This window comes from Lathamus discolor, chromosome 3 (assembly GCF_037157495.1).
Source record: "Lathamus discolor isolate bLatDis1 chromosome 3, bLatDis1.hap1, whole genome shotgun sequence".
NCBI classification, from domain to species: Eukaryota; Metazoa; Chordata; class Aves; order Psittaciformes; family Psittacidae; genus Lathamus; species Lathamus discolor.
In genome coordinates this window covers 106,704,988-106,719,534 of record NC_088886.1, presented here as the reverse complement: position 1 = coordinate 106,719,534, position 14,547 = coordinate 106,704,988, and the positions used below count along the sequence as shown (strand labels likewise).

At 48.3% G+C, this 14,547-nt stretch overlaps 1 long non-coding RNA gene across 6 annotated transcripts; it reads left to right on the top strand.

The window, feature by feature from the left end:
* The first annotated feature begins 1,584 nt into the window (after window positions 1-1,584).
* LOC136011169 (uncharacterized) lies at window positions 1,585-14,340 on the top strand. Of its 6 annotated transcripts, none has more exons than XR_010611251.1 (6): window positions 1,586-1,660; window positions 1,740-1,789; window positions 2,708-2,812; window positions 6,611-6,736; window positions 8,231-8,325; window positions 12,365-14,340. It is a non-coding gene; the product is annotated as an uncharacterized LOC136011169 (long non-coding RNA). The 6 variants fall into 6 exon arrangements; XR_010611254.1 differs by having other exon boundaries at window positions 8,231-8,404; XR_010611253.1 differs by lacking the exon at window positions 1,740-1,789 and having other exon boundaries at window positions 1,585-1,660.
* Window positions 14,341-14,547: the final 207 nt, after the last annotated feature.

Here is a 14,547-nt window from a genome sequence, read left to right as displayed (position 1 = left end):
AATAACAAGGGGAGAGAATATAAAAGTAATAAGTAAAGGGAAAATAAACCCAATAATAAACACAGGTTATGTACAGCTCAATTGCTCACCACCCACCGACCAATACCCAGCCTGACCCGAGCAGCAATCCGGGCCTTCCAAGTAACTCCCCCCAGTGTCTGTACTGGGCATGATGTGCTGTGGTATGGAACACCCCTTTGGCTCGTTCGGGTCAGGTGTCCTGTCTCTGCTTCCTCCCGGCTTCCCGTGCCCCTCCTCACTGGCAGAGCATGAGACTGAAAAGTCCTTGATTGGTGTAAACATTACTTAGCAACAACTAAAAACATCGGTGTTATCAGCGCTGTTCTCAGACTGCACCAGCTACTAAGGAGAAAAATAACTGTCACAGCTGAACCCAGGACAGTGTCCTTGTGTTTACTGTGGGTTGTGTGCATGAGAGTCTGAGAACTTCATCTGAGACCCAGGAATTAAGAGGATGGGAATAGTAAGTGTCATCCCGGCAACATGAAGTGTCTGCGATAGTGGCACATCCCTGCACACAGACCTTTTTTTGTGCCAAAAGCAGCTTTTCCTGTAAAAATATGCCTGGGTGCTGCCAGTGGCTGGTGCATGCCCTTGGGCAAGGAGAGAGGCATTGCCAAGGGAAACGGAGGTGAGGTCATGGACAAGGGAAAACAAACTACGTCTTGTGTCTGGGAATCAGCTGCCAGTGAGGAAGAAGGGTGGAAAAAGGGACTTCGCAGCTTCCCAGCCTTTTGGCAGCAGAGGGCTCAGGGCAGCCCTGTGAATGGGGAAGGGGCTGGATGCTCAGGTCTGCAGTGCCAGCCTGTTTTGCCCACAGTTTGTTGCCCGAGTTTACTTAGAAACGAAAAAAAAAAAAAAAAGGGGAAAAATATCTTTGGAGAAAAACACATCTTGTAAGGAGATGCCAGGAAGCTGGAAAGTTTGGGGGACGCTTGCAGCACTGCCGCTCCACCATGCTCAGTGGAGCAGCGTGCAGACAGGAGACTGACACAGCGAGCTGCCACTTGGTGTGGGACTGTGAGCCCCCACCAAGCCCTGATCTCCATGTGCAAAACAAACTGGAGGGCTGTGAGCAGGGCTTGGCCATGCCATGTCCTTGATGCACACACTGTGCACCCCTATGCCAAGGCAGGGTGGGAGTCTTGGGGCTCACTTTCCAGCACCAGCCCATTACCCCTTCCCTGGAGTGCAGCTTTCCAGCAGGAACCGAGAGCTGGCACCCACAGTCAGAAGAGCAAGCCAAGTAGAAGCATGACACATCCCAGAAACACAACAGAGAAATTACTCCAAGGATCCAGATTTGGAGACAAGGAATGACAGCATTTAACCCTTGGCAGCACTTGCTGCTCTCTAAGACAGCGCATGGGATGGAAAAATAGCCAGGTGCTGAAGAGAGACAGCGGTAGCTCCCCACCCCTGCCTTTTTGTTGCCTATTAGGGATAACTGGGTCCATCTGCAGAGGCTTTAGCCACACCAGGGCTGTAATTCCTTCATCTTATCCTGGCCCTGCACTCAGTTTTAAAGGAGGCTTGTAGTTGCTGTTGTTAACTTCAGCGTTTGGTGGCAGATGTGGCTGCTTGGGGTCCTAGAGCTGCTGGGAGAAGCTGCATTGCCTGGGCACTGTGGGATGCACAGGTAGGAGATATGGCAGTTATAGCATGGACATGGGAGTTGAGAGCCTGCCACAAAGAGTTTTGGTTGGTTTTTGTTACAGATAGTCCTTAATAATAACTTGTTGGGTCCCCTGCTCTGCTACCAATGCTGGTAGGTGTGCATGTTTTCCTCTGCTGTTCCCTATCACCCCACCAGTTGAGCCATGTGAGCGCCTTCTGGTTATTGCCTTTAGGAAGGAAAAGGAAACCTCGGTCCCACTTCCTGGCAGAGTATTCTCTAAGCTGCCTGTACTCTGCCTTGCTCCCTTTTTTATGTTACAATCACAGCAGAGCTTTGCTTGGAAAATTGAAAAAGTAGCCAAGAAGAATACACACAACTGCCCAGGAGAGATAATCAGTTGTTAAAACATGCCTGCTGTTCTAATTAGAAAGGAAATGAAATTGGGTTTAAAGTGGAATTAACTGAAGGCTCCCTTATCCTGTCTATCTGTTGTGCTCTCCTAGGCCTTCTGGACAAATGCAATGGAAAGAAAAAAGAAAGCTGATCCTCTCTGAAGCCTCTATCCCTTAGAAATCCCTCCAAAGCTCTGGACCTGAGCAGGGCCAGAGAGACACCAAGTCTCTTCTGCTCGGCCAAAGTGTGCCTTCAGATTCAGCATCACCAGTTATATGGGCTCATGCAGAGCTCGTGTTTCACTGCTGTCTTGTGCTAATTTTTGGCATCCAGGGAATAGGCAGAAGTAGATTGCCTGTGTCTAATAGGTAGTTTAAACCGTTAGAAATGATTTTCTGTTTATTAAATCTTAGTTGGTACCATAGGTATCTTCTACTTCCTCAGGTGAAGGGTTAAAAGCCTGTGTTGCTGATGCTAATATAATGACAACAATAGTAACAGACTTTGCCTCTCCTTCTAAAGGAGAAGCACTCTGGCCCTTAAATCTGTCCCCTGTGGGGTAAAGTGTGCAAATAGGTAGACTGTGTTATGCGGTCTACATGCTTTTGCTGTCTGCTTTGTGATCCTTTCCTGCTTGACAACAGGGTGATCCATACTTTGGTCTTCTCTGGAAAGGTCCTCTCCCTCCAAGCAGCTATCACTGCTCTCGGCTATTTCTGATGTGACTCTGGGTTTCCAACATGCGGCTGAGGATTTCCAGGATGCTAACAGCTCCTAAAAGTGGGTGAAATTAAATATTAGCATGATAAAAAGAAACGGTAAGGTATTGACATGACACTAGTAGCACCTGGAAGAACACTTCTCACAGTGCCTTGTCACCCTTCCTGACACCTTTTGCAGTAAAACACCTGAGCTTTCACTTAAAATCTGGCTTTTCAGGTTTGGAGAAGGGAAAACAAGATGTTAACACTGCATTAGAAGTTCGCCTGCAACACCAGAAAAGACAGCTCTAAAACTGGCTCAGGGAAGTGATGGGGAACTCCAGGACGGGGACCAGTGGGCATCTCCAGCAGCACACTGTTTCAGTGGGATAAGCCATTGATCAAAGGGAGTAGAAAAAACTGGCCAATGGGAACACTTGCTCACATAAATATCTCATTGAAGTTTGAACTGCAAGTCCCAGCAGGGAAGGCCTTATCTGAATACCAGCTTGCATAACGGTAGCTATGCCAGTTCTTACTCCTTTTGGCTAATTTGAATGTATTTATTGGCAGAAGTCAGTGTTCAGAGATATTTGCCAATTTTGATATTTTTAGGTGAGCTCCTTTGCAGCCATCTTGCTCATGCAGCCTTCACCATTACTTCTAAGCCTGAATGCCAAGGGCAGGAAAGACTCTTGCAACTAGACCTCCCAAAGGGAGGTTCTGGTTATACGCTGGAGAGATGCTTCACCAGAAGGCTGTGTGCTCCTTGTCTGCTCCTCCTCTTGCCATCATCCTCCCAGCGTCTCCTCTCTGTTAACCTTTGCATTAATACCTGTGCAATTCTGGGAGTTAGAAAGGCAGGTGTGGTCGTGCTAGGGCTGGCAAGAGGTCTGCACATGAAGCCATTAAGGCTAGAGCAAGACAGTGTCATGGGGCACTGCATCCCAAGGCAGTGAATTCCAGCAGTAAATCACACACCACCACTCCCCACAAAAGGCATCTTTTGCCTTTTAAATTTAAATAAAGCTTCCACCCCTGTGTGTTTTCATGCTGTTAGAAAGGGGAAATACCTTCTCAGGACTATTACTTATGTCTGTGCTCTATTATGGCACCCTTATTCAGCTGCTTTCTGAAACTGCCAGCCCCTGACCCATCAATCTCTCCTTGTCTCTGCTGGCTTCTACTACTCACTAATCTCAGAGCCTCTTATGTTTCTGCCATGTCTTTTCTTGGATTTAAAATGCAGCCATGTATTATATGTCCTCTGAGGAGTTAGGGAATGTGATGAGTGGGCTCTCTGGAAATGCAGATGCTCAGGACTAAGGAGCTACTGTATACTCAAGTTCATCTTGATGGCACTGCTAGACACCTACCAGAGTGGTTTGAAATGACACATCCATAACATATGAGAAATTCTCAGCTAGGCCATGCGCAATGGAAGGAAGCCACTTCTGGCTTTTCCCTTGGATTGAATTCCTATAGATTCCAGCCTTCTGCTTGATTGTCATGGCTCACTCTAAAGAGAGCCTTGCAAATAAATGAGAAAATTGCTGGATGGCTGAAAAATGTGCACTCTGCATCCTCTGTGCTTTGTACTGCCACACAATTGTTTCTGGAAGTGAAATGCAATCAATGGATCAGACCAGAAGGGTCAAACCTCATCTCGTAAATACTGAAGAATCAAAGCTTTTTCTCGTTATCTTTTTTTTTATAGTGCCACCAGAGCCCCATCCCATCATACTCAGATGAAATCTTCAGGTAATTTCATGCTTTTCCACTTTTTGTGTCCTTTTGTTAGATCAAGTTCCTTCCTTGTCCAGAGGGTCAGCAGTTGTGCCATCTAAACCCATCCGAAATCCTGTTCCCCTGGTTGAGGGTTTGGGAAGAACGACCAAGAGGGGTTTATCTGTCATCTAGGTCACCTGGCTGTCCTGGGCACTTTTGCTGAGAAGAACATCACTGGTGGTTTCTCTCTTCCACTCACAACTGCATTGTGGCACTGCTCTCTGATTCAAGACTCATAAACTTCAGCTTGTCCCTCCTGCACTTGCCTGCCTAGCTAGAGGATGGACTGGGACCATGATCTTTGCTCTGAAGGGTTTTGAAAGCATCTAATTTGGTTGAAGTCCAAGATATAGCACAGCCCTTTGAGCCAGCATTATGTGTCCCAAGGAAATCTCATTTACCAGGAGGTTTGTCTGCCCTTTCCAACATGCAAAGCTGCAGAAAAGTCCACCACATAGCAGCTGTGAGACGACTGATCTGCATAATTTTGTATTTTACTTGTTTCTGGGTGTTCTACTCTGTTGCAATTAGCTAGCAAGCCCTGTTTTGTTTATGACCATTTCTAGTGCTGATTGTTTGCCATATATCTTTGGGCCTGAGCCAGAGAGAACAGCAGTCTGGAAACCAGCTGGTACCTGAAGCTGGTCAGAGCACCGAACTAATGCGCAGATTATTTTATGATTACTTAGTTTGATTCAGAGCCATGAAGAGATGAAGATTTGGTCTTTGCCAGCCTGGAGCATCACTCCCCTAAAAACCGAAATCTCCAGAACCCCCACAACCCTTTCTACCCATTAGAAAAAAGAAAAGCCTCTGCTCATTGACTGAAATGCTTGGTTCCTTCAGGTCCGGTTTACACTGAGAAACTGAGGAATGACTATTCTGTATGAGTTCAGGAGACTTTATGCTTTATGGTGGTCCACAGAGCTGTAAGGTTTGGGGTTGCTCCATGAGGCTGCCAACTGCAGAAGGAGGAAGGCACCACTGCTTGTTCCTGCTGAAGTTATCTGACCGTGCCAGTTCAGAAAAGACTTGCAGGCCAAAGAGTGTAAGAACCTGCTCTCAGAAAATTCGGGAGGGAAAAAAACCCCAAAGGAGTTGAAAGCTGTTTCGCAAATCTGTTCTGTGTTGCTCGTGGAGTAGTAGTGGATGAATAAGTTAAAAGAGCAAATTTGTCTCTGGGAGGTAAAGCATATCCTCAGTGGAACTTGCAGTGTTGTCTGTCTGCAGGAACTGGTGTGACTGTGTTAGTGGAGAAGGCTGGAGGGTACCGGCATTGCCTGAAAGCATTCAGAGGTGATGATGTAGAGACACCAGCCTTGCTCTGCATGTTCTCCTGGGTCCTGTTTTTCCTAGGATGCACGTGATCTGAGCCTCTCTTGCTAACTGCATGGCTGACACTAGTCAGGGTACCACAGCAAACACTTCTTGCTGCTGTAGACCTACCTGCTAAGCCCCACTTAACTTCCCAGGAGGCCTGACATGTAAGAGACAGGAGTATCAGCTACCTGGGCTCCTCAGAGCCCATTTTAATAACGATTTTAAAGTATTATTAAAAATAATCTGCTGTAACTAATGAAAACGCAAAAATCTGCCTCACCTGAGCACTGCCACTGTGGCTGTAGCTATGTCAGGAGATACAGGCAGATGAGGACCCAAAAAAAAGGGACTCTATCAGGAGCCAGCAAATACACACCCATGTCTTTTTACTGATGGCATTGTCCTTCACCACCTCCCTATGCCTGGGCTGCAAGAAAGGAGATGTTCCCAGGCACTAACTCTGGTGCAGAGGGGAGACTGGGAAGGGCAAGAAGCTTTTGCGTATCCTCAAGATGCTCCTGCCCTCCATGTGCAGCTGTGGGGTGGGGGAACCTTCCCCAGGTATTTGGGGTGTCTGTCTGGGAGCTGGGGCTGCTCAGCTTTCCTCTTCTTGCACAGGGACAGCCTGGGATCCCAGGTGTTGCTGGGTTAGAAAGAAATAATAATTCATGTCTCTGTTCCTGGGTCACACTTGAAATTAATGAATGGCTTTGGAAAAATGGGCAAGTTTCCTTTTATTTTATAGTTTGAACTCTTTCTTTGCCTGCAGGTATCTGGGCACAATTAGGTCATGCTTTCAAACCTTCTTCCAACCTAGAAAATACAAGATACGGAGGTAATCACACAACTCCTGAAGCAGGGTCTTCAGCTGTGGAGAAGTGAGGAAGGAGCAAATGTAAGCAGCCTGTGATACAATCATGATCTGGTGTGACTGGCACATGTAGATATCCTACAGTAACAGCCATAAAAGCCCGCACCATGATTCACAGGGCTGTAATGAAGTCATTGCAAAGCATTCACTGCTGGACGGCTTCCTGGGTCTAGCTCTTAACAGGTCTTAATGGGCAACAAAATGGGAGGCTTCAAGGGGGAGCCTGAAGCAAAGCCCTGATTGCAATGCAGCGCAGTGTAAGTGGTTCAGTGTCCCATCCAAGCACTGAGCTTTTTGTTACAAATGGATGAGAGAAGCAAGAGAAGTGGTGTTTCTCTGAGACCACATTGAAGATGCGCATTTGGCAGGTACCTTGTTAGGAAGGATTACTTTGTGGGCAGAGATGCTGAGGAGAAGAATATTAAGGAGAGGTTGCAGAGTTTTCTTTTTCCGGGGGACTTTAAGGAATGCATGCATGCTTCTGTAAAAAGGAAAAGCCCTCCAAAAGCTGCTGCAGCTTGAGCATCTATCCTGTGGAGCACAGCCTTCTTGGCATTGGTCCCCCTCTGCAGTCCCTTGGGGACCCCAGGCCACCATTCCCTCTCCAGCATCACCCATCTCTCCTTTATCCTGCATTTAGGATGTTAAAATGCTAGTTTGGGTTGTCTGGGGAGGATTTGGATGCTAGGCTGGCTCCCCCTTCCTACTCTAAGTACTGCGATGGGCACTGGGGTCTGGGCACTCTGTGGCTGTGTGCATGGTTGGTGGCGACCATAAAACTAGAGGAAAAAAAGAAAACACATGCACAGGAGGGGAGAATAATCAAGCCGAGGGGAAAGGAAAAAATCAACTTGTCCTCTTATAACATAAAAGCCCTCCTCCCCTCGAAAGAAATAAAAGCCAGAGTGAAATGAAGGTAAATGCCAGAGGTTTAAGTACCACACTGCTGAGTGTGTTTTAAAGGTTACCTTTCAGGGGGTTGAAGAGAGAGCGAGTGACAGAAAGGGAAGGAGTTGGAGCACTTCCCATTGCGAGGACCACTCCAGCTCTTAGTGGATTTTTATATCCTTGTCTGCTTTTTGTGACATTATTAAAATTGCTTATTTTTAATTCTTTTCCCTTTCTTCGTCTGTGGGAGGGGGTTGGGGGGCAGGAGGACAAACTCCGTTGCCATGGCAATATCCAGCTACATGATGCACATCTGCATTGCTGATATAGAGCAAAAAATGAACTTTTGGGGTAGTTTTTAAAGAGGAAAGAAGCCGTGTCTGGGAGCGTGTGTATGCACACATGCATGCTCATGCCAGAACAAAAGTCACAGGGTTTAATTACAGGCGTGGGAAGGTGACATTTTCAGTGCTTACCTGACCAGGATAAAGAAATGAGGAGCCTGAAGCAAGGTGAACACCTGTGTATAATGTAAATGCTGTATGGCAGACCTCCTCCCTTGCCTTACATCTAGCAAATATCTCCTAATTTGCTATTCAAAAGGTACACCAATTTTTTTCTCTGTTTTAGGATATATACCTCTGGAAGGTTGTGTATGTGCCTGGCAGACCTGGGAGGTATGGGTCACTGTCTTCTAAAAGCGAGGACAAATCTGTTCTTGGATGGCAAGTACCAACTTTCTGCACCCCAGGGGGTTCCCATCATCTGCTCCTGTGCAAAGTCAATCTGCTGGGAAAAACCCAGGTACCATGGTGGTCTCAGCACCTGACAGTCTGGGGTCACCAGACAGTCACCAAAGCAAGAGGGGCTGATGGCACAGGGCTGCCAACACACTCATTGCTCCACTTGCAGTCTGCAGTAAGCTCCTTGGCATAAGACCCCTTTGTCTTCCAAGATGGATGGCCACTGAATTGCCCAGACAGACAGTCTTGCAGCAGGAGAGTGTCCCAGCTCCTCTCAGGACAGCTGAGGATGCTCTCTGCCTGCTGGCCAGGGCTTGGCGTGGGATTGCCTCCATAAGGAAGGTGGTCTGGCTCGGCAGCACCCACCAGCAACCCCAGCATGGCTCTGAGCTACCAAGCAAGCTCCTATAAGATAGTGCAGCTTTTTCTTTAAGCCCTTGCTCTCCTTGGCAGGATGGTTTCAAAGGCTGCATCAGAGAAGCAAAGGTATGGGTGGGGGAAGAAGTCTTCTTCCCGTCCCACATTCAAGCAGGTGGGGAAAAAAATCATACGCTGAAGGTGCCTGTTGTACTTCTGAATCCTGCTTTCTCCTTCCAGTTCCCCAGCCCTTTGATTTGGTTGGTTCCCTTTAAATTTTGTTTTCCTGTCAGAAGGTAAAACCAAGCTCTGCACCCAGTGGTGTTCATACTCCATCATGGCCAGATAAGCTCAGAATTACTCAGAATGAGCTACCTGCTCCAAAAGCCCCATCTTCCCTGCCTGCCCAGCCATCAGAGGCAATCCTATTTCAACATAGCTCCTGAGCCTGGCTTTGTTATCTGTCTGGGTAAACTTGTTGCTCGTTACAACTCAAATGCCTCATCCTCATGACATGCTGGGTGTGAGGAAAGGCACGTTTCAGGTTTCTGCATGGGATAAAGTCAAGTGGGGGCTAAGCTTGGATGGGAACCAGCATTTCTGTTGGTCACCTCCATTTTCCCCTGCACAACCAAGAGGTGTCCAGGGCTGCTTGCTGGGATCTGGGTAGTATGACCTGGTGCTTAGAACACAGGCCCATGCCAGGACTCACTGAGTACAGATGCTCTGTTTCCTATAATGCATGATGGGTATGGAGTGTTCAGCCTGCAGTACCTTCTTATCCCAGGGCTAGAAAAGGATCTCAGGGTTGCTCAGCCTGCTCTGACTCTTGGCCAAGGGAGATTCCTTCTCTCTGCTGCAGACTTCTCAGGGAGCAAAAGCTCACAGAGCAGAGGGATGCAAAGACTGGGATGCATCAGTGCTGGGCTGCTTTGGCATGGTTTGGTGTAGCCTGGTAGCATCCATCAGGGCTCAGCCCCTCCTGGCAGAATGAAGGGGTGCAGACCTCCCCAGGAGGGCTCAGCAGCTGGCATGGGGGGAAAAAGTCCCCAGCATGACAGCGATCTCCACCTCTGTGTGCCCCAGCTCCCCTGCTGGGCACCCTGACCAGGCTCTTGCTGGGTGTCAGATGGCCTCTCAGAAACAAATTATCGCCTTGCCTGGGGAGGTTGATGTGATTTCATTTACTGCTGCTTTTACCAGCCGTGCTCAGTGCCCAGCAGGACACAGGCAGCATGGCTGTGCTGGCACCAGGGGAGGGGAGCTGAGATGATAGAGGGTCCCCCCAGGCACGAAGCTCTATTTTAGACGCTCTTACAGCTCCTGCAATGAGGGATTTGCTGTCAAGGACAGGAGAGGAGGAAATCCCCTGGCATGGGCTGCTCTCATGGGGCAGCAAGGCAGAGCAGGGAGTAGGAGATGGAGCCTGCAGAAGCCCCATTCCATCTGGCTACCAGTCTTGCCTCCATGGAAAAGGCTTCAGCAGCAATCCCAGCTCCTGGCAGGGGACTAGAAAGAGTGAGAGGAATGGTGGATGCTTATTCTGCTTAACCACCTTCCCGTGGATACATCAGTGGGCCGCATCTGTACCACACCAAGTGCTATCACAGGGACACAGAGAGACAGACGCGCCTGCACCTAGAGCTCTGTCCTGTGAGCATCACATCAGCTGCTGGCTCTATGCCACCGAGCCTACTCTTGCAGGACTTGACATCCCACCACCATGCTGAGCTGTCCAGACACATAGCCAGACACTCCAGCGGATGGGTGGGAACGGAAATAGCTTGTTAAAACTTCGCAGATTCACATCTGAAATCTGTGTTTTGTGGGCAAACAGGTAGTATTTTAGCTCCGAGGGCTCTGGTAACTGCTGCTATTGCTCTTATTTCTTTTGTTCTTCTTTCACCAGAAAGCCCACAATAAAAACACATTGGAAATGCTTTAAGGACAGTAGCTGTCAAGAAAAGCAGATATCAGAAATACTTGGGGCTGAGGGGTGACACAGAAGTCAGGCAGCAACCAGGCAGTGCAACCCCACCAGCTCCTGCACCCGTCTGGGCACATTGGGCAGAGCATCACAGGGATGACCCTCCTCAGGGACAGGCTAAGGCCAGGTGATGGTGCTGTGACAGCCACAGCTCTTGCTGCAAGGCAGGACTGGAAAGGTATGGAAAGGTATGGGCTTTTTTTGTTATTGCTTTTTCTGCAGAGCAGGGTTTAGCATCTGCACTTAAGGAGAGCAGCAGCACCTACTTCTGCTGTGCTCAGACTTGTTTGTGGCAAAGGAGAAAGGATGGCCTGAATAAAAGGGGAGCTGTGCTATCAGAAACAAATGCACTGGTCAGCCCCTCCTGAGACTGTGTGGTGCATGCAGTGTATATATTTAGGTTTTGGTTCACCTTCCTTACCGCCCAACAGCCCCAGCGTAGTGCCCTGGAGACCCAAGCCAGCACTGCAGGGACATGCAGGCGTACCCAGTGCCCGCGGTGATTGCTTAATGTGGACAACACTTGATTAGAACTTGTGTCTATTGCTTTGGTTGATAATGCCGCTACAATGGAGGGGGGGTTGCGTGTAAAAAAAACCATGAAAGCCAGGGAGAGATGGAGATTTAATTGGATAATTCTCACTGAAGCATCTCCTGGTTAACCAGCCAGAACCCCACCTGCATCTTTACATTATTTTGCATGTTAACAAGGTCTGCGTCCTGTGAAGCGGCTGGTGGGGCATGAGGGGTTATTAAACCTAGCAGCGCCACTTCCATTTATCCTCCGGGGTAACTAAAGGATGTAGCTGGATGTCAGTGCTTGTCTCCAGCAGCCCTTGGGGAGCCAGGTGCCCAGCGGGGTAGCTGGGCTCTTTTTTAGGATGCTTGTAACATAGAGCTAGAGCAAAATGCTGCTGTTTAGAAGCTTGGGCAGCCTTAATGTTATTGTGAGCAGACACTATCCACCAGCAGAGAGAGAAATGACAAGACTTTTAACATATAACCTCCATCAGGTGAGCAAACTGGACCCCTGGTTTCATTTTGCTTTCTTCCCTGCATCTGGCTGGTGAGTAATAGCACAAAGCAGGATAGTGGGAGCAGAATCATAGAACCATTCAGGTTGGAAAGGACTTTTAAGATCATCAAGTCCAACCCATAACCTAGCACTGCCAAATCCACCAGTAAACCGTGTCCCTAAGCATCACATCTACACTCTTTAAAACCCTTCCAGGATGATCATTCCACCACTGCCCTGGGCAGCCTGTTCCAGTACTTGACAACCCTTTGGTAAAGAAATTGTTCCTAATATCCAGCCTAAACCACCCCTAGTGCAGCTTGAGGCCGTTACCTCTTGTCTTATCGCTTGTTACCCGGGAGAAGAGACTGACCCCCAGCTCACTGCAACCTCTTCTCAGGTAGTTGTAGAGAGCAGTAAGGTCCCCACTGAGCCTTCTCTTTTCCAGACTAAACACCCCAGTTCCCTCATCTGTTCCTCATAAGACTTGTGCTCCAGACCCTTCACCAGCTTCATTGCCCTTCTTTGGACATGCTCCAGCACCTCAGTGTCTGTCTTGTAGTGACGAATGGAGCAACAAAGACAGCTGAAAATGTCCGGGCTTGTTTATTTTGCTCCCAGTTATCCAAAACACCCTGAGTGGATGGGTTTATTTCTTCCAGGGCCATCCGGGGCACAGACATTAAGCCAGTCGGGTAAGATCTGCAAGAGACAGTCATGGACAAATGCTCAAGAGTACAAATATATTGTTGGAGATTTCTGGAGCTCTTCCCATCCTGGACAACCTGACCTTCAATTTGTTGAACTTCATCTCACGATTTTAATGGTTGTCAGTGCAGACGCAAGCCAGTTGTTCCTGGAAACACTGAGCCATCCCCCAGGCCTTGAGAGAAATTTGTGTTGCCCTTGTCATCCCTCCCACAGGAGGATTTTTTCCAAGCACTTTATTTATCTCAGAAGCATCGTGCTGTTCTCTGGGAGGTTGCCCTCAGCTCCGACCCTCAGAAAACATGTCCTGAAAGATGTCGCTCAGTAGGAAGCAAGGCATAAATGTGTTTGTCTGAAAAGCTGTGGGATCAGGCTGGGGAAACAAACACCAGGAAGGTGGATGAAGATCTCAAGTTCTCCTCTCACCAGCATCAATAACAGTCCTAGCAAAGAGTGGAGAGCCAGGGAGAAAGCTGCTGTAAGACCCAATCCTGCTGCAGAACCCCCAGTTTGGATGTTTTTCACATTGGCTTCTAGGGGGAGAAGAATAAGCAGTTGGTAATCCAAACGTCTCAAAATTATTGTGGGTAGTAAATTAGCAGCAGCGAGTAGAGGCAGGTGACTCAAACTGACTCATAAAGAGTCACAGGAAGCATCCTTCTCCCAGTGTGGTCACAGCTTGGCTTGACGCAGCCTTTGACAGGTATCCTTTAACCAGAGGGAACCTCTCTGAATGCCATGAAATGTCACCAGGTTTGCCCATGTCGGCACCAAGTCCTGCTCCAAAGGGAGGTGCTTTTCTGCTAATTAAAACTAATGGGCTCTTACGTATTGTCTCCATCCAGGTTTTCCTAGGTACTAGATGCCATGGGAGGATTGGTCACTGCATGAGCTGCTTCCTGAGCTGCACAGCTCAGACCAAGGAAGGATATTTAAAATCCCCAAGGTCCCCAGTCCAGACATAACCTTTAGCCAGGGAACAGAGCCGGTAGTAAACATTAGAGGTTCCTCACCAACACCCATCCGCTGCAGAAACATAAACTCCATTCAAAACCAGGCACCTTTGGCCCTGTTACTCACAGAAAGAGTTGTCAGACTCTGGCAGCCTCCAAAGCCTTGTACTTCGAGACTTCAGATGTAGGTCAATGTAAGCACAGTGTTAATTTATCATCAGCAGGAACAGCTCCAGTCCATCAAACCTATTCCTGTTAAACACATGCTGCCCTGGTTTTAGGGTGGGAAGCGATGTCTCTACACCAACCAGCAACACGTAGCACCATCCTTGGTGACTCACTCAGAAGGCTAGTGTTGGCAATAGTGAACTGCAGGTGCAGGCAATGGGCACACACTTCCACACCACAAGGAAACCACAGCTTTGGTCAACTGTTATGGTGTTTTTCCAGTTATTGTGATGATCTCATTTGCTGCCCAGTAAGTTTTCACCCACCTTCTTGGCAAAGACAGCAGGAGGCTTTGTGCCAGCCACCCCTCCAGAGAAGTTCCTATTTTCATGTGATGAGCCCAAAACCAAGCAGCCACCATTCTCCTATGCTTCTCCCCTTTACCAAAGAAGGGTTTGTGGTTGTAAATGGGGACCTCAAGCTCCATTTCAGCACATGAGGATAAAAACAATGAGAACAGCATTTATGGGAACTGCTTTTTCCCTTAACTTCAGTACCATTCACTTGGTCATGTAGGACGTAACACAAAGCATGTTGGATTAAGCTGCAAGATTCTTATTCATTTGCTTCCATAGTGCTGGAAAACCACATTTCATTTCCCTGACAGCAGAGACCAGCAGCAGTCAACACCACCGAAGATGCATCACAGAGCATCATTCTCAAGCACTGGATGGCTTCAGCCAGCTGGAAGACCAGATGCGATTTGAGGCTTGTTGCAAATAGAAATGCACTAGGACACATGGCTGGAGACCCTAGCCCTTCCACTCCATGCCCTTCCCGGATCTGGTCCATCTGGCGGATACCCCCTGCAGCACCCCTGATGCTGGTGCTGTTGGCAGGTATATTGCAGGAGGAAGCTGGGCTTTGCCTTGGGGAGCACTGGGTGTCATTCAGCAAAGGATGTTCCCAGCACTGGGCAGTGACACACATTGTTAGCAAGGCCAGGCTGAATCAAG